We start from the raw sequence: 19,614 nt of genomic DNA on the forward strand, positions 1-19,614 counted from the left end.
ATGGACCATCCTCCCAGTTTTAAAAAAATGGTCAGATTGTCCTGGGGTAGAGCTATTGATATTTGCTGATTGATACTGAGGAAGTTGTTAAACCTTTTCAGGGTAATAGTGATAATACCTAGATAATATCTTATAATAGGAAATAGGCCTAAGACCAGGACCTGGAAGACAGTCAGTGCTTAACAATAGCTTTATTTTTTGTAACTATTGTATTGCTATCTTAGGACTGTCATAAAAGTATTAGAAACTCAGAGGTATAAAACAATGTAAATATACTCTCTCATAGCCCTTTGGGGCAGACATTTGAAATCAAGGTATAGGCAGGATCATATTCTCTAGGTTCTGGAGGAAACCTTGTTCCCTGCCTTTCTATTATGGCACTACCAGCAAATCCTGGGAATGTTTGGCTTATAGACATATTATTGCAATTTTTCTCTATCTTCACACAGCCTTCTTCCTGTGTTGTTGTTTCTGTGTTGCTTCTCCTTTTCTCATAAGACCCTGTCATATTGGATTAAGGGCCCACCTTACTCTAGTATGACTTTATCTTAATTAATTACTGCTTACAATTACCCTATTTCCAAATAAGTTCACATTCTGAGTTTCCAGGAAGGACTTGAAATTGAGGGAGATGCTATCCAAGCAAGTATAATTATCTATCCAAAGAAAGGATAAAATTGTGTATTTAAAGGTTGTGCTTTAGACAGTATTACTGTGTATCGCGTCCCCTCTGGCCGCAGAGAGAGACACGACAAATGTCTGAAGCTTTGGAAGTTTATTGTGCACAGTCCCTCTCCTACGCTTCTCTTACTCCTAGCTTCCGTGCACTCCCAGCTTCCCTTCTCCCAGCTTCTTCCAGCTTCCGCGTACTCCCAGCTTCCAGCTTGGCTTCAACCTCCGCCTTCGCCGCTTCTTCCACTTCTTCCTCTTCTTCAGCCCCTGCCGCTTCCGCTGCTTCCGCCGCTTCCGCCGCTTCAGACCCCCTTACTCTCCCACCCACCAGGCTTATATACACTTCAATCAATCAGGGGAGAGTACACGAGATAAACGCGGACAGCTGCAAGCACAGGATGGGTACACGATGGGGGCATGCTCTAGTCACATCGTTAACTAGCCAATCATTGGAATTCGCTGGTTGTTTACTGTATAGCTGGCCGCTTTTGGCTCAGCGTCAGGCGCCATCTTGACCATGCCTAAGGCTGGGGGTCTCAGAAACCCCGACAACTGTGCATCCCTGTGCACACTCAGTGCTCAACAGATGTTTGAGGAAGCAGAAACTAATGATGGATTTAACCTGCTCTTTGGAGGATAGGCAAGAAGAAAAGAGCCAGTGGCAGGATGAAGCATAGAATTTTAGCCTCAGTTTATGTAGCTTTCACTGCATCTTTTGGAAGCTTTGGAGTCAAGAAAATAAAATGCTTACACAAGAAGGTAGTCACATGTTTTTCCACCTAGGAATTTTGATAAAAAGTGAAGTTACCATAGGTAGCAGTGGTGCATGTTTGTAATCCCAAAGACCCTGGAGGCTGAGGCAGAAGGATCTCAAGTTCAAGGCCTGCCTCAGCAGCTTAGAGAAACCCTGTCTCAAATTAAAAAAAAAAAAGAAAAAAGGAGGGGAGGGGTTAGGGATGTAGCTCAGTGGTAGTAGCACCTTTCTTTAGTATTAACTCTCAGATATCCAGACTGTAAGATTTTCCTAGACCTGGAAAAGTCCCCCTGGGTAGCAGAGGCTAACTGCTGAAATACACAAACACTTCACCACAGAATCATTCACTTCTCAATTCTTTAAGAAGGGAAAAAACACATCAGGTTCAAATTCCTTGTTTGCACAGGATGGATATTAACAGGCAGCATATCTATTTTAACTTCCTTAGTCCTTTTCTGTTTTTTATGCCACTTTGTCCTTATGGTCAAATTCCGTAGTAGTAGAGCATGTCAAATGTCAGAATCAGGACCAGCTATGAGTTACTCACAGTTCTAGTCTTCCCACCTATGGTATTCAATGAGTAGGATATATGAAGGCTGCCTGATTTCTTTTGATGGCTTTTTATCTTTTTTCTTTTTTTTTTTAGGATGAAAAGATACAAAGCCTCTCCAGAGTTTCTCAAAGGTGCTTAAATATTAAGATTTCAGTGTCTTGAAACATGACAACAATGATGATTTTCTCACTGACAGTGGTTCTATGTGGTTCTGCAAGTAACCTAGTTGTAGGAAGATATGTTTGTCCAAAAGACTCAGAGAAGATGCTTTCCTTTGGAATGCAAATGAGATACAACTAAAAGAGATTCTTTTTTTTTTTTTTTCCTGAACTTGCTATAGTTTGGAAGCAGTTTCTCTTCACCCTGCTAAAACAATTGCTTGTAAGGCTGCCTGACTATCCAAACCACATAAGACTCATACCACATAAGACATGAAGAGACAGCAGGAAGACCAACTATACAGCTAAGCAAAAAAGCCAGCTGCTCACATAGAGAGGTATGAACCAAAAAAAGGGGACTCCTCACAACCTCAAATATGACCCATGCCTGTTCTTCCATTTTTTCTGAATTCCCTCCATTATTATCTTGTTTCATTTAAGTTCCCAATTGTTTGGATTAAAAATAAAAACCCTTCATGAAAACTTTAAAAAAATTTAATTCTGTAAACCAACTATTAAAAATCAAGTTATATAAACAAATTTAAAAAATTACATTTCAAAACAAAGGTAATAAATACAACTTATCATTTACTATTATTTTACCATATTTCACTATTATTAATCATACTTAGGTCCTTTAGGACTCTCATATCCCTGTGGTAGAAATTTTACATCAAGGTGTGTCACTTCAAATCTCTCCCAACTTTGTCTTCAATGACATCAGTCACATTTGTAGCTTGAAATACCTCAAATACTGGTCATGTCCATGGTATTTATGCCATAGAAATATATAAGTTTGAGGAAAAGGGGAGATATCAGGAAATTAAATTGACCAAATTATGTTATGTGCATGTACAGAAATGTCACAATGAATCTATTATGTGTAATTATAATGCACCAATAAAAAATATTTTAAAAAAAGAAGGAAATCAATAAGAACTACAAGTGAGCACATAATTTATCAACTATCTAGACTTAAGAATATAATGGAGAAAATGTTAATAATGCATATTAAACCTTAAAGTGTATCATGTCTAGCCATTGCATCATGAATAATGCAAAACATTGAGAAAATATTCTTTCAGTATTCAAAAATTATTATTGGACTTAACAAAGTCGTTCATATCATTGACAAATGGAAAAAGTAAAGTTCTAATGCATGATATTATATTTAGCTTAATGAATCTGTATGAGATTAATAGTAGGCCAAATATCATATTTTATTGTATTTAATAGCAATAAGTTTATCAGGAAAATGTAAACGGTTGGATGCAACTCCAACCCTTGAAGTTGAAATGGAACTTCTGACTATGGATGCAAGAATTTTGGATACAATGAAAAAATTCTGAATCATTGGCTAAGTGGAATTCACAATAAAGCATATTTGCATATGCTGAGCAATTATCCTACCATTGAGCTACATCTCCAGTGCTTTTTAAATTTTATTTTGAGACAGGGTCTCACTAAGTTACCCAGGCTGCCCTTGAACTTGCAATCCTCCAGCCTCCCATGTGGCTGAGATTACAGGTATGTGTCACCATGCCTGGCAAAAGTATTATTTTTTTCATTATGTTTAAATTGTGCCTACACACACTTGTAAGCATAAAATTATAGTAAATTTATGTAGGTTTTTTTTCTTAATTCTCTCTCTCTCTCTTTTTCTTTTTCTTTTTTTTTTTTTTAAACTGGGGATTGGACCCAGGGGCACTTTACCACTGAGCTATATCACCATCCCCATTTATTTATTTATTTATCTATGTGTTTTTATTTATTTATTTTGAGACACGGTCTCACTAAGTTGCTTAGGGTCTCACTAACTTGCTGAGGTTAGTCTCAAACTTAGAACCCTCCTGCCTCTGCCTCCTGAGCCTCTGAGATTGCAGGCATGTGCCACCATTCCCAGTTTATGTAGATATTTGAAAGCAAGTTAGTTATTAGACTTTTGCCAGTATAGCATTACACGTAAGACTCAATAAACTAAGTCTTTAAAAAAAGAATAATAATATCACAGATTGCTTAGGGTTAATGTGAGGTTCTCTCAGCATAATTCCAGGCAAAGAGTAAGCTCAATAGGTAGTAGCAATTATTATTTACAGATGACAAAACTAAAGATTATAGAAATTAAGTCATTAGTCTAAGATTGCTTAGATAAGTAAAATGATCCACTCTCCTGGGAGCTTCTTAAAGACAGACTTCATTTTACTTCCTCCCATTCAACTGTGAGACATTCCCAGCACCTTGAGAAAAAAAAATTGACATATTCAACCTTCCAAAGTACTGTAGAAAATCATTTTGAGAATGTTAATCTAGAAGAAAGAGCACTAGATTGGTTGTTGGGAAGACTGGGTTTGGGTGTCACACCTGCCACTAACTAATTAAAGAGAAAACTTTCAGAAGTCATTTACTGAACATCTTGAATGCTTCACAGTTATGTACAATTTTGATCACCCTGTATATTTTCTAAGACTGAGTTTATATACTATTGTAGCACCATCAGTCAGACTGAAGTTTGAGCTTAACAGGCCATGCAATGCTTTGTAATATGTATAACTCATTGAAAGTCAAGGCTAAGAGTTATAGAGTTAAGCTAATGCCACAGAAAAAATATGTATTAGAACTTTGCATTTGACTGTGCTCAAGTCTTTAAACATAAGGTTCCCCGCCACCCGTTGGGCAAATACTTAAGGGTTGAATAGTAGAGTCATATCATAGATATATGTTTAACTTTTTGACTGCTAACCTACTTTCCAAAGTGATTATAAGATTTTATATTCCCACCATAAGTGTGAGATACTTACAGTTACCTCACATCCTCAAACACAATTATATGGTGATTGTGGATTTCACTTGCTTTCCCCTGAAGATTAAACTAAGTAAGCCTCTTTACACGTGTTTATTTGCTTTTATCTTCTTTGTTGACGAGTCCGTTTAAATCTTGAACATTTGTAATTGAGGTGTTCCTTTTTCAGTTATTGAGTTGTAAAAGATTTTTACATATTTTAAGTGCCTGTTCTTTGTTGGATACATATTTTACAAAACTTTTCTCCTTATCCATGACTTGTCTTTTCATTTTCTTATCAGTGTTAAAATTAGAGTTCACGCCTTTTTTTAATCATATTTAAATGACCTGTCAATCCAAGGTCACTAAGATTTTCTCCTACATTTTCTTGTAGAAGTTTTTCACTTTTCATTTTTTCATTTGACAATGGATCCATGATCCACTTGAGTTGCTTTTTATGTATGGTATGAGGTATGGATCAAATTTCTTTTTTTGTTTTGTTTTGTTTTATTCATAAAATGTCCAACTATCCAGCACCATTTCTTGAAAGATCATTCTTTTCCAATTCGTTAGTTATAAGACTCCCATCAAAAATCTGTTTCTGTGTATTTATCACTTCTGGATTCTTTATTTTGGTTCCATTGATCTATTTATTTATCTTGACACCCATACCACACTGTCTTGATTAATATAACTGTATGGAATGTTTTAAAATTAGGTAGTGTTGGTCATTCAGTTTTGCTCTTAATTTTAAAATTTGTTTTGACTATTTGAGGCCTCTTGCATTTAAAATCAATCTGTCAGCATCTTTAAAAAATGTTTTCTAGGATTTCAATTTGTTGGATCTATAGATAACTTAGAAGAGAATTGACATATTAACAATAGTGTCTTTGAAACATGAATGTGATATGTTTTTTCAACTTAATTAGGTCTTCTTTAAGTTCTCTCAGCAATATTTCATAGTTTTTAATGTTCAGGTCTTGCACATCTTTTATCAAACTTATTCTTAGGTATTTCTTATTTTTTATATTACTATAAATGATACTTCAATTTTCAATTGCTCCTTGCCAGTATATAAAAATATTAAATTTTGGATTTTTATCTTATATCCTGCAACCTTGATAAACTCATTTATTATAGCCAATTTTTAGTAGACCTCATAAAATTTTCTACAAAGATAGTCATACTGTATTCACGTGTAAGACAGTTTTCCTTCTTTCCAATGTGCTTGCTTTGACTTTCTTTATTTTCCTAGTGGCTTAGCTCTTGTTTGAATTTACAGAAATACTTACCATTACATGGGTCACATAAATATCACTCAGAGTAGCTAGGTTTGAATCATGCTGCTGAGAGTCACTCAAGGTTACCAAACCTAAAGGGAACCACTGTAGCAATAGGATATGCGGTGGATAGCTTGAAGCAGGAGCTGGGAGCAGGTCTCCTAAGCCAAGGAACTAGTCCCAGGGAGACTCCTACTCCAAGATCCAGTAACATTTGCCACCCAGTGGGCTTCAGTGGGTCAGGCAGTCAGTATTGATCAGAAAGGCATTAATAACTAACAGAGAACAACATAAGCATAAAAGCCTTTTGTCCTCTTTCTTCCTTCTCTCTGTTCCAACACAATGAAGGGTTTGAGCCCAGAAGAAAAGGGGAGGAGACTAAATGAGCTCATTCTGTCCCCCAATGGAGGAGGGAGATATAGAATAAAAGATCATGTCATGTTCCCTCCGGCCACCCCCCTTCACACACATACACACTAAAATTTCTGGACCACATGCCTGTCCTGTGACTGGAAAAATGTTTAACTCTGATATGATACTGTAATTTTAAGCCAATCAGACTTCTAATAACCAGAGTGACCAGGAAATTATAAATTTTTCCTAAGATTCAAGTAAGGAATTCACTATCCTGCAAAGAAGGGAGATCTAACATAGGTCAATAGCAGAGAATGGGAGGATGGGCTGTGACAATATAAAAATAACAGTTCAGCCTTGTACCCTATCCAGTTTAGATAGGATGATAAACCAGATCTATCTAATTTGAAGCAGGGCGGTCCAGAGGTCCACAGTGGCAGATGGCAAATGACTGGACAAGGCATACATAGGGCAGGGATCATGCTAAGATAAGAATAAACATGAAAGCCACGAATTACATTTTTTGTAAACAATTAGCACAAGAGCAATTAGTATTTTGGCCAGTCTCTGAAGACCATGAAGATAGTAACTCATATTCATATCAGTGAAAAACAGATTGAGTTTATCTACATGTAGAAGAGTAGGAAGATTTGTAGATTAGGAGATTAGGCTCCAATTGACTCAGGACAAACTTGTGACTCTAGAGTCCTTTGTGATCATTATTAGGCACTCCCACAAAAGAACCCTTTCCTTATGATTTCCAACTTTACTTACTTCTGATAGGGTTGACACAAGTATACACCTTAAGTTACATTAAAAAAATTATCTTTCCTTTTAAATATAGGACAGTGCTTTGGTCATACTCTCCTGCCAGGTGTTTAAGATCAATTTGATCAAAATTGACCTTGTTCCTCTCTACTACTTACAAAGAGTCAGCTGAGATTCCTCAGAAATTACTCTTGGGAACATGTGAGAAGTCTCTTGTCTCCTTTAGCCTTCCTCTAACAGTGGTATAATCAGATAGGATGGGTCAGGGTTGCTGACCATACATGGGTTCTGTTGGAAACATCAGGAACATTACCCTCTCCAGTGACCCTTCTCTTTGCAGAATGTGCACTAATTGACTTGCTGTTCTCTAGGGTCCTCTCAGTCCCCCTGATTGGCAGATCAGGTGACTCATCAGAGTTGCAGAGCCAGAGAGGAGAGAGGTCCTGTCATTCTCTGGATCAAGGCTGACCTTAGAGGGCAAAGACCAAAATATTGAATGCTTTTCCTTATCCTTTTTCTTCCCTGACTTTGGTTTCCAAGTTTTTGGTTTTAAACATCCAACAAGCCAGTTTCATCAGTCTTAAGGTGGAAGTTATAAATGGGTTATAAATTCATTATGTTTAGTTTTACAGTTACCCCTTCCATTTAATTGGGATCACTATTAGAGATGTCTCTGTATTGAATTAGTTCACTGAATATAAATAATGAATTTATATAGATAAAAACTGTTAGAAAGATCTTATTTTTATGCTAGAACAACCTCTCCCAAAAGTGGCAGATCCCATGACCAGGACCCTGTGAGCAGGGCTGAAGGAAACACCATAAGCTCTCAAAGCAAGAGATCTTGACATTAAAGTGAAAAATAATGGACTGAATTCTCTCTGAAGTGTTTGGAATTTCTCTTTGAGAGAATCATCTGTCTATTCCTCAAGTATGCCATACATATATGTCCCCATGGACTTTGGTATAAGTTGCTCCCTTGGTTGGGAATGCCTCTTTCCCAGTCAGCTATCTTATCTTCCATAGAAAGATTCTGCGAATGCCCCTCTCCTCCCCAGGTGAGAAGGATGGCGTGCTCTGATCTAACTCCCACCACACTCAATTTATTCCTGCATCACAGAGAGTTCTTTTTAAAAGGTAGTGTGTTTTGTCTGCTGTCTTCTCTTTAATCCATCTCTTCTTTCAGAAGAAAAACTCAGCTTCTTGTTGGTTTATAAGTAATTCTTCACCATATGAAATTTGGGTAATGGAAGAACAATAAGAGTAAAATTCATCAGAGAGATAGAACTGATAAAGAGATGAGACTGAGAAGGGACTGTTTAGCACCAAGGAAGCCTCCAGAGCCAAGTCTTAGAGATAATTTGGGGGGGGGGCAATGAAAAAGAGAGAGCACTTTCAACAGATGGTGCTGGAATGATTAGATATCCAGATGCAAAAATGGTCCCTGTGCCATTGCAGCTATTGCAGATGAGATGAGGTGCGTGGAGACGGACGAAGCTGATGTTTTGGAATGCTGTATAAATGGGATTGCCTTTGGTATTCTTAAAGAAACTTCCCTAGAACTGAAATTGTTTTTCTGTTGTTCTACATTCCAGATATTGTGTCTTTGAATACAACTGTATCAGTTGTTAGTTTCACCTGTCAAGTATGTCTTAGCAACTTGGAATTTCCTTTCATGTGTCTCCATTCACTGCCTCACCCCTGTCTCCAGAATCTCTTTGTGCATTGTTTGTTTCCCCTGCTGCTAGACCAGAATCTAACCATAGCTGCTAATAAATTATTCCTGTGGAAGATGAGAACTTCTCTGGAACCCTACCTAGAGAACCCAGGAGGGTCCTGGAGGCAGTGCATAAGGGTTAACCAAATGATTACACAGGGAAGATTTAAGAACTGTGAAGTCAGACAAGTGTGGATTCTAGCCCAAGCTCTACCTTTTAGTAGTTGTGGAATCTCTAATTCCCAAAGTCTCAGTTCCCTCAATTGCAAAATGGAGGCAATCCCTTTACCTGTTACACTGAGTTACTATAAGGATGAAGTGAAATAGCACATGTTAAATAGTAAATATGGAGCCTGACACATGCAAACGTGTGTATTGTGGAGACAGATAGATGGATAGATATGTTGCATCTAAATATATTCAAACATACGTACAAGCCTGTTTAGCTTCCATTTTAGACCTTCCCTTAGAAATGCCCTTAACTCTTGGTTATATACATAGTAAATCTAGCATTATTTCTAAACAAAGAAACACATCAACAATAACACTACCACAATTATTTATAAATATGTTTAATTGACAGAAAGCATTAGGCACATGCAACCCAGATGTACATATCATTTAAAACTATGAATCTACCTCATCCTGCATCATACACAGAACCTGTCAGGCAAAGGTTAATAGAGAGTTTATGAAATTCCGAATGCAATTAAGTCTCAGAGGAATCTCAGCTGGAGGCCATGCCAGTTTCTATGGCAACCAAAGGGCTCAGGCAAAAAGTATGTGTGTGGGGGTGGGGGGATTAATTTAAAGGCAAGATAAGCACATAAATATAGCTCTTGTCTACCTTTTCAACCAAGCTCCAATAAGCAATCCTTGCTTATTACATTTAAACTATTATGCAAAGGAGAGTATAAATCAGATTCTTTTTATCATTTCCTAGAATTAAATACATTTCACCAAATGTTTAAATGTGATTCCTGTTTTTTAAAATGCATCACTTCTCTGGATATCCAATTTATAAGTGTGTCAGGTGTGATTCTCAAATTTCTCAGGGGAAAGGGAAAAGGAGAGGAGATTAAAAGAACAGAACAAGATGTTGAGGGTGATTAGACTACACTGTAACCAACCTTCTCAACACCAGCTAATTAGGTTTTACTTGTGATCTCAGAAGTTGCAATCAGGTCAATGGAAGAAAATGTGGTCACAAGCAGAATTGGTTTTCCTGTCAGGAATTTCACAACATTGTTGAATTAAAAGAGACTTTAGTGATCACCTCGATGAAAACTTTAATTTTATCACCCAAAATGAAAATCACATAACTTGAGAAGTTAACTAAGCACAACCAAGGCTGGAATCCAGGAATCTAGGACTCCTGATTGCAACTTGCTCTGAATTCTATACTCCATTTTCTTCTCCTTTCCTTCTTTCCTATGTGCAGAATTTAGGAACATACTTAACCATTTTCCATCCCAAGTTGTTTCCAAGTGTTGAATTTCCTGATCTTCAGATTACTGCAGATGGTTGATTTGTTTTTTAAAACCAGACGAATTTTACTGTGGTATACTCCTCTAAAACTCTTAACATGGTTCACATGAAGTTGCCAAGCAACTTCAAATTTGCCATGAATGCTAGTTTATGGAAGTTCTGTAATTACTTGTCTGTTTTATGCCACTAATCAAACAGCTCTGTGTTCATTGGTAGCAACAGACACATGTATGTTCTCCACTCAGCCTATGTAAGGAGAACATGAAAGAGATAAGGGACCAGAAAAATTCACACAGAGAGCCAGGCATAGTGGCACACACCTGTAATCCCAGTGGCTCAGGAGGCTGAGGCAGGAGGATGGAGAATTGAAAGCCAGCCTCAGCAATGTAGCAAGGCCCTAAGCAACTCAGCAAGACCCTGTCTCTGAATAAAAATTTTTGAAAAAGGCTGGGAATGTGGCTCAGTGTTTAAGTACCTTGGGGTTCAATTATTGGTACCAAAAAAAAAAAAAATTCACATGGGAATCACAAGGTATCAATAAAAGATAGACATCATGACCATTCCAACTCCAAGTCTCTAAGGAGAAAATTTGCCAATGAAAATGTTCCCCTATTCTTTTAAAACTGTATTTGGGTTGTATTTGCTGTGGAGTTGCAAGGACCCCAAGACTTCAATAATGGTGAAGGAGACTGAGATGCCAAATGAAAGAACCATCTGTGCTGACAGCGGGCAGGGTGAAAACCCTGGGCTCACTGGGCTGCATCCCTTCTCAGTTCTCTCTCCTCCCTGTCCAGCTCTTGAGAGACTGGGATGACAAGAAGTTTCTGCTCTCTGCTGAACAGAACACTTCTCCTTAACACCAACATCAAGGAAGTTTTGGGATCGTTACGGGAACCTGGATGGAATGAATGAAGCCTTGCCAGGTTGAAAGTAAAGAACATAGAACACCTGTTCAGTTCCTTAGTCCATTTATTGATTGGGTTATTTGGTTTTTTGGTGTGAAGTCTTTTGAGTTCTTTATAAATTCTGGAAATTAATGCTTTATCTTAGGTGCATGTGGTAAAGACTTTCTTCTTTCTTCCATTCTGTAGGCTCTCTCTTCATGTTGATTGTTTTCTTTGCTGAGAAGCTTTTGAGTTTGAATCCATCCCATTTATTGATTCTTGATTTTATATCTTGTGCTTTAGGAGTCTGGTTAAGGAAGTCACTTCCTAAGCCGACATGGTGGAGATTTGGTCCTATTTTTTCTTCTATTAGGCACAGGGTCTCTGGTCTATTGCCTAAATCTTTGATCCTCTTTTGGTTGAGTTTTGTGCAGGGTGAGATATAGGAGTCTAATTTCATTTCGCTACATATGGATTTCCAGTTTTCCCAGCACCATTTGTTGAAGAGGCTATCTTTTCTCCAATGTATGTTTTTGGCGCCTTTGTTTAGTATGAGATAATTGTGTTTATGTGTTTGGCTTTTTATCTTCTATTCTGTACCATTGATCTACAAGTGTATTTTGGTGCCAGTACCATGTTGTGTTTGTTACTATTGCTCGTTGGTATAGTTTAAGGTCTGGTATTGTTATGCCTCCTGCTTTACTCTTCTTGCTAAGGATTGCTTTGGCTATTCAGACAATTCACAGAAGAAGAAATGCAATTGATCAACCAATATATGAAAAAGTGTTCAAGATCTCTAGCAATTAGAGAAATGCAAATCAAAACTACTCTAAGATTTCATCTCACTCCAATCAGAATGGCAATTATCAAAAATATAAGCAACAATAAATGTTAGTGAGGATGTGGGGAAAAATGTACACGCATACATTGCTGATAGGACTGCAAATTGGTGCAACCACTATGGAAAGCAATATGGAGATTCCTCAGAAAACTTGAAATGTAACCACCATTTAACCCACTTATTCCACTCATCAGTTTATACTCAAAGGACTTAAACTCAACATAATGTAGCAATGCAACCACCACATCAATGTTTATAGCAGTTCAATTTGGAATAGCTAAACCTTGGAACCAACTTAGAAGCCCTTCAGCCAATGAATGGATAAAGAAAATGTGATATATATATACAATGGAATATTACTCAGCCTTAAAGAAAGAATGAAATTATGGCATTTGTGGGTAAATGGATGGAGCTAGAGAATGTCATGCTAAGTGAAATAAGCCAATCACAAAAATGCAAAGCCAAATGTTTTCCCTGATAAGCAGATGCTAATCCATACATAATGTGTGTGTGTTGTGGGGGGGATGAAGGAACTTTGGATTATGCAGAGGGGAGTGAGGGGAAGGAGGATGTGGGAATGGGAAGGATAGTGGAATGAAATCAACATTATTACCCTATATACATGTATGATTACACTACAGGCATGACTGCATTATGTTCAGCCAGAGGAAGGAGAAGTTGTCCTCCATTTGTGTACAATGGGTCAAATGCATTCTACTGTCATGTATAACAAATTAGAACAAATAAAAAAAAAGGAATTAGAAAAAAAGAATATAGAACAACTAAAGACTCTTGAGAAATTCATGAAAATTCTATTGTGTAGACTCAACTTTTCATTTTGTGACCTTAAGTTATTCTTTTGTAAAGGAAAGATAAATTGGGGTAAGGAAAAATAGAATGGTTTTATAATTCAGCCAGCATTGTCAAAAACAGTGAACTCCTTATATGACCATAATGAAACCCATTATTCTGTAAAATTAAAATGCACTAATCAGAAAAATTGCAACAGCAACCATCAGCAAGCTCCTGCTACTTTCCCAAGTTTTGCATTGAATAAAATCTATAGTTTTTTTATTCAAATAAATAAAATAATTAAATTTCATAGTGAACAGCACATGGCATCTTCTCTGGGTCTGTACTCCTGTGGAAAAGGGTGGTTGGTACAAGTAGGTAGGCTGCTAGATTAGATTCCACTTCTTCTTTAATATTCTAAGACAGAAAAGATACCAAAAGTATGACTCAAATGCTGGTTTTTCCTATCCCTACAAGCTACATCCTCCCTGAGTTTCTATCTTCCTGTTCACAGAATGGAGATTACCCCTGTCGACCCTGTGTCCCAATGTTATTTTGGAGACAAAAATGAGATCACGATGGGAGGCATTTTGACTTAATATGAGACTCACCCTGTCTGCCCCGTCTCATGTCCTTCTGAGGGATACTTTCCCACCCACAGCCTTTTACTACTACTCATTATGCAACCATGTTTGTTCATATGACAATATCAATTTTCACACACCCACAAGCCCACAGAAGTATATTGGCTAAAACAAAAGGCCACTTTTCCAACATCTGACCCATCAGAGTCAATCAGACTAAACTTCCCAGAAAAATGAACCATGATACATGGGAAAATTAGAGTGTAAGTTGTGAGACTTATAACTCAAAGGCCCCCAACGGACTGAACAAAATCAAGTTAGGAGAGGCAAAAACTAGGAGGAAGAAGGAGTCAGTTGAATCAGGACATAAAGGAGACTTAGGAGGATAACTGAGCTCCATTGAGAGCAAACAGAGTTGTGGAGGCTCAGAAGTTGCTCTCACCAGGTCTCCTGAAAGTTTGCTGGATGCAAGATTCACCCAATCTCTTTTATGTCACATTCTAAATAGTTCTCTCCCTCCCTCCACCCCCACCTTGGTCTATTATTATGAAGTTACTTTATAGTTAATTGATTCACATTAGTCAGCACAAATTTTTAAGCCAAATTTACAAGAACTAATTAGAGTGATTTTCAGCAATCAGAAATGAAAAAATGTTTTCTTGGTTAACCCTCACTCTTGACTTGGAAAAAATGACTTTGTTCAAGTTTAGTAACACTCAACCTGAGTGTCTGGACCTGATAAGCAAATAGGCAGCAATATTGTGGGTTAAGCCTGAGAGCAGTAATCATGTTCTTCCTTACAAGCACCACACACATACACACACATTTACATACTCATACACACACACACATACACACACACACACACACACACCTCTGTACCATTGCCTGGAGTTTCCAGCATTAGCATGTCTTATCCTGGACAACACATTTTGTTTTTCCATCTGAGATGTTAGCACACTATTTAGCTAATTAATTAGAAGGCATTTGCTTATATAATTAGACAGTTTCCTGTCTGTTAAAAGTAAAACAGTGCACAGAATAGCAACAATAGTAAGGGAGAAATGTCTCAGTGAGGTTATAGGAACTTTAGAGTCCAAGAGAATTGAATTGCCAATAGCCATAGAAAGGTCCCAAGACAGACAGGAGCATGGTTTTTCCCTGTGTATCAAATATTCCCACAAACCACAGAAAAGGATATCACAGAAAATCTAAGAAGATGTCATGACAAGCACTACCAAACTCTAGGATCCAGCAAGTGCAAAGGGGGATTGGAAAATAAAGATTCACAAACACAGATCTTGAAGATTAAGTTGGGATCAGGTGGAGCTCTGCTCTCTGATGGAGACACAGATCTAAAGAGTTATACCAGTAATCTTTTTTTATATATGTCTCATTATCAGGTTAAAGACTATGCAGCCATTAATCTTTGTATTCAAGAAAGTTACAGAAATTAGGACATCTATGTAACTTTCCCACAGTTGCAATCCACAGTTGCAAAGTGCAATGTTAGGAGCTTTGTGTAGTTCTCAAAGAAGTCCATTGTTTGAAGTTATTGTAAAGTGGGCAGGAACTGGAGAAGCAGAGCTGGTGAGACACTGTGGTTGTCTAGCATAAGAATTCCTTCCTTCCCAGGAGCTGTGTGCCTCAGATCAAGGTCAGAGCTGATAGGACTCTTGCACATAGCCTCCGCATGCAGTGCGTTGCCACAGCAGCTAAGCATCCTATGCCCTTTCACAGAAACATTCCCAGGCACCAGGTATGCCACAGCCATGAGGTCATCAGAGACCCCCCAATTGCACTCTCTCCCATCTTCTCCCACCACTTCCCATCACTGCTCTCCCATCTTCTCCCACCGCTCTCCACAAAAAGAGACTTCTGAGATCATCTATTCCTCTTGTCTCAGTACATTTTGTGTTGCTATTACAGAATACCTGAAACTGGATGATTTATAAAAGATGAAGGTATATTGGCTCACAGTTCTGGAGGTTGGGAAATCTAGAGTCAAAGTGCAGATGGGTTTAGTGTCTGGTGAAACCATTTTCTTCCAAGATGGTGCTTGTATGCTGCATCTTTTGCAAGAGAAAGGCACTGAATCTTCATATGGCAGAAGGTACAAAGTGAACCCACTCTCACAAGCCCTTTCATAATAGCATTAATCTATTCATGAAGGCAGAGCCCTGGTGACCTAAGCACCTCCCTTTAATTTCCACTTCTGACAACAGTGCACTTTATATTAGGATTCAAATGCATGCATTCTGGGGAACACACTCAAACTATAGTTCCACCCATCCCATTGTAATAAGATGGGCAAAACTGACAAGTCACATAGCTTGTCCCAGTAACACCATCGTAAGCCTCACAAGCAGAAATCAAGGACCTGCTTCCCCAGCTGAGACCCTCTCCACTTCACCCCCTAATCTTTGTCAAAACCCAGCTCCATTTTGCTATCTCATTCAGCCATTAACAATGTTTTAGCAAGTTTTCAAAGACCAGCATTTTTGAACCAAGGTTTGGTACACTGTGAGTATCTCACCTACATAAGCATAGTGGTGTTCCAAAAGTAGAAGCTCTTTTCTTGAGAGATACTTATCAAGACTCACAGAGGTTGTTCCCAGAGGATATTTCTCAGCCTGAACTTTCACATTTGGGGATACCATCCAGGGTGATCTACAGGGATTGACTTGTGTTTACACTTAGATAAAGGTGAGGGAAGCACATTCAGCAACTTATTTTCCAGAGTTTCTGCTTTTCTATCTCTGAGCAGAGCTGTTTCTCTCATATCTTATTTTTAGTTTGAGAGAAAGGGAGATAATGACCATGAACTTTCCCATTATCTGATTTGAATCTCTCACTCAGCTTCTGTTGATATATTAATTATTCTGGGCTTTTTTTTCTTATTCTTCTTTCATTCTTTCTCCTTGAAATACACACAGGATGGTACCTCTCTCCCACGGGTGCTTCCATTTCCCTGCCTTTTATATGCCACTCACATAACAAAGAGACACTCCCACTTTGCTCTGCATTCACAGGTTTATGCAGTAATTGGGCCCCTAAAAAAAAGTTTTTTCAGTGTTTCAGGATACTTTACAGATGGCTCTGTGTGAGTCATGCTGTTAACTATTTAACAATTTTCATTGTTTCAAACATCTCTCCAAATGGTTTTTAAGTAGGATCCTCCAAACTGAGCCTTAATACTACCATGATGAATAAATTGCAAAATTTCCAAGGTGAGTCTCCCGATGAGTCCTTAATATCTATCATTCAATAATATCTTTCAAGAAACTGAAACACTTCAGTTGACTTTGCAAAGTTATGCATTAATATGCAGAAAGCATACAAATGTTGCAATGCTAATCACATTGCATCCAATAAATGCAATGTTAGGTATGCTTTACTGCAGTCTATTTTTGTAGGAGATGGTACTTGATGGAATGCAAAGTCTCAGTTAACTAAAATATTCCGTCTTTCTGAGGGGCACCAAATTAAGGGCTGGAAGACTAGATTCTCAGTATCAGCTTTTGCAACCAACTAGCTGTGTGACCTGAGGCAAGATATTTAATTGTTTTGAGACTAAATTTTGTAATCTTCCAAATTGTGGGGAATTTAAAATTTCTCTGATGTTCCTTCCAGCTCTGTAATTCTACCATGATGAGATTCAGAGGGAATTTTAAATCGCATAATGCACAAAATTATCTTAATTCAATTCAGCAAACATTTATTGAGGATATTCTAAGGCAGGATTCGAAAGGAAACTATGAGAGAACAAAGGGCTGAGTAGAACTTGATCTCTGCACTCCAGTTATCCCCAACAGAGGAGAGAAGAGAGATGTGCTAGGAGTCATCAATCACAATGCTTTGCATCCATTCAAAAGAGCACCATGGGGAAGCAGCACTGGCCCCAGACAGGGCTTAGCCTGCCGTCTCCACTACTGCACCCTAACCTGATCCCCTTGTCCAGACAACCAGGGCTCTGCAGACATGGGTCTGTGACTCCAATTGGATATCACAAGACAGAGTGACATAGGGTGAAATCTTCTTAATAGATATCCAAGATTTGCAGAAGACAGAATGACTTATGCATATAAGAAATCAGTAACATTTGAGGACAAGGGAAGCAACAGATTGCTTCCTCTACAACTTGGCTGGTTGCTAAGTTGTTCAGCAACATAAATAGCCAAGGATGGGAAAGCAATAAAGAGGACTATGACCAAATTAAAATTTCATGGAACAGATTTTAAAAAACTACAGATGTGGCGACATAGCTATTTAAAATAAAATACACATAAAGCCTGGGACAAAAAATGAACAGATCAATAAATTGCAAAAAAGCTTCGAGCCACCTAATATACATGTAGTGGAGTCCCCAAAGGAGGAAAGAGAACTTTACCAACCTGACAAAAAGCATTTGTGAAAACCCTACAGCTAAGTTTATATTTAATGGTGAAAAACTGGATGATTTCCCTCTGAAATTCAAAATAAGGCACAAACGTCCACTCTCACTGCTTCTATTCAACTAGAGATTCCAACCAGCTTAATAAAGCGAGAGAAAACAAAATAAGACATTGAAATTGACAATGAAAAGATGAAATCCCCTCTATTCACTGACACATGGTTTCTTATATAGAAAAATCTGGTGAAATCTTCAAAAACTTACAAGTACCAATAAATGAATTCATTGCAAACTACAAGATAAGTACAAATATCAATTATATATAATTGAAAAATCTAAAGTTGAAAATTTTAAATTATCATTCACAATAGCATCAAAAATAAGAACAAATCTGAAAACAAATTTAAAGATCTTATCCTGAAAGCTACAGAACATTGCTGAAATAAATTAAAAGCAACCTAAACAAATATGTAAGATACAGTAATCTAGAGTGACAGAAAGGAGGTCAGTGATAGGGGTTGGGGGAGATAGAGAGAGGAGTGGAAGGGAGAAATTACCAAGAGACAAAAGGAAACTTTTGGAAATAATGCTCATGTTTATTATCTTGAGTTTGTGATGGACTTCCAAGTGCAAATATTTATTAACACTTCAATTTAAATATGTGAAGCTCATTGTATGTCAATTACACATCAATAAAGCTGTTTAAAAAAATATTGGGTCAGACTATACTACTAATTCACTAAGTGTAGAAATTAGTAAAGTTTCATGCAGTACTTCTAAAAATTGAGTCAACATGCTCCTTATAACTGGAAATATAAGAGGTGAAAACCACAAAGTTCTTTTTCTTTTCTGCACATTTCTGCTCTTATTACATTTCTATCTTCAATTTGGTTTATTGATGCTAAAAGAAATCAATTAGTAGCAAATAGAGATAATTGAAATAAAGACAGAATTAAAGGGGATTATTTAGATTGGAGAAGGAGAAATTTAGTACTCTTATTAGGAGTGTTATATTTGAGCTGGATGAGGTGGTGCACAATTGTAATCTCAGTGACTGGGGAGGTTTGAGTAGGAGGATCACAAGTTTGAGATCAGCCTCAGCAACTTAGCAAGGCTCTCTCTCAAAATAAAATAAAAAGGGCTGCTAGTAGGGCTCAGTGGTAGAGGTTTCTGGGTTCAGTCCCCAGGAGCAGATACCCTGCAACACACACACAAAATTAGAATGTTGTATAATATTATTCAGCCAGATCATCTATTTTCTCAAAGGACAAGAAACTAATCTTCACAAAGGGAAAATATAAATAAATATAAAGGGGAAAATTCATAAAACTGATGATTTTACAAGCTGCAATAAGTTCCCAGGAAAGCAATGTATTTATAATGAAACACGTGGTCTCAATGGGGCCAAGGGATAGATAATGTGACACACGCTTCCTTCCAGTTTTATAACCATGATCTGCAGGTCTATGATTTTGCCACATTTTTTTTTTTCATCTTACCCAAGAAACACAGCCTGAGTATATTGGTTTTTTATTTAGACTTCGTATTTGCAAAGGCACATTACTCAACCTCTGCATAAGGCTAACCTGAACAAAAA

Source organism: Sciurus carolinensis, chromosome 5, assembly GCF_902686445.1.
Source record: "Sciurus carolinensis chromosome 5, mSciCar1.2, whole genome shotgun sequence".
In the NCBI taxonomy this organism is placed as follows: Eukaryota; Metazoa; Chordata; class Mammalia; order Rodentia; family Sciuridae; genus Sciurus; species Sciurus carolinensis.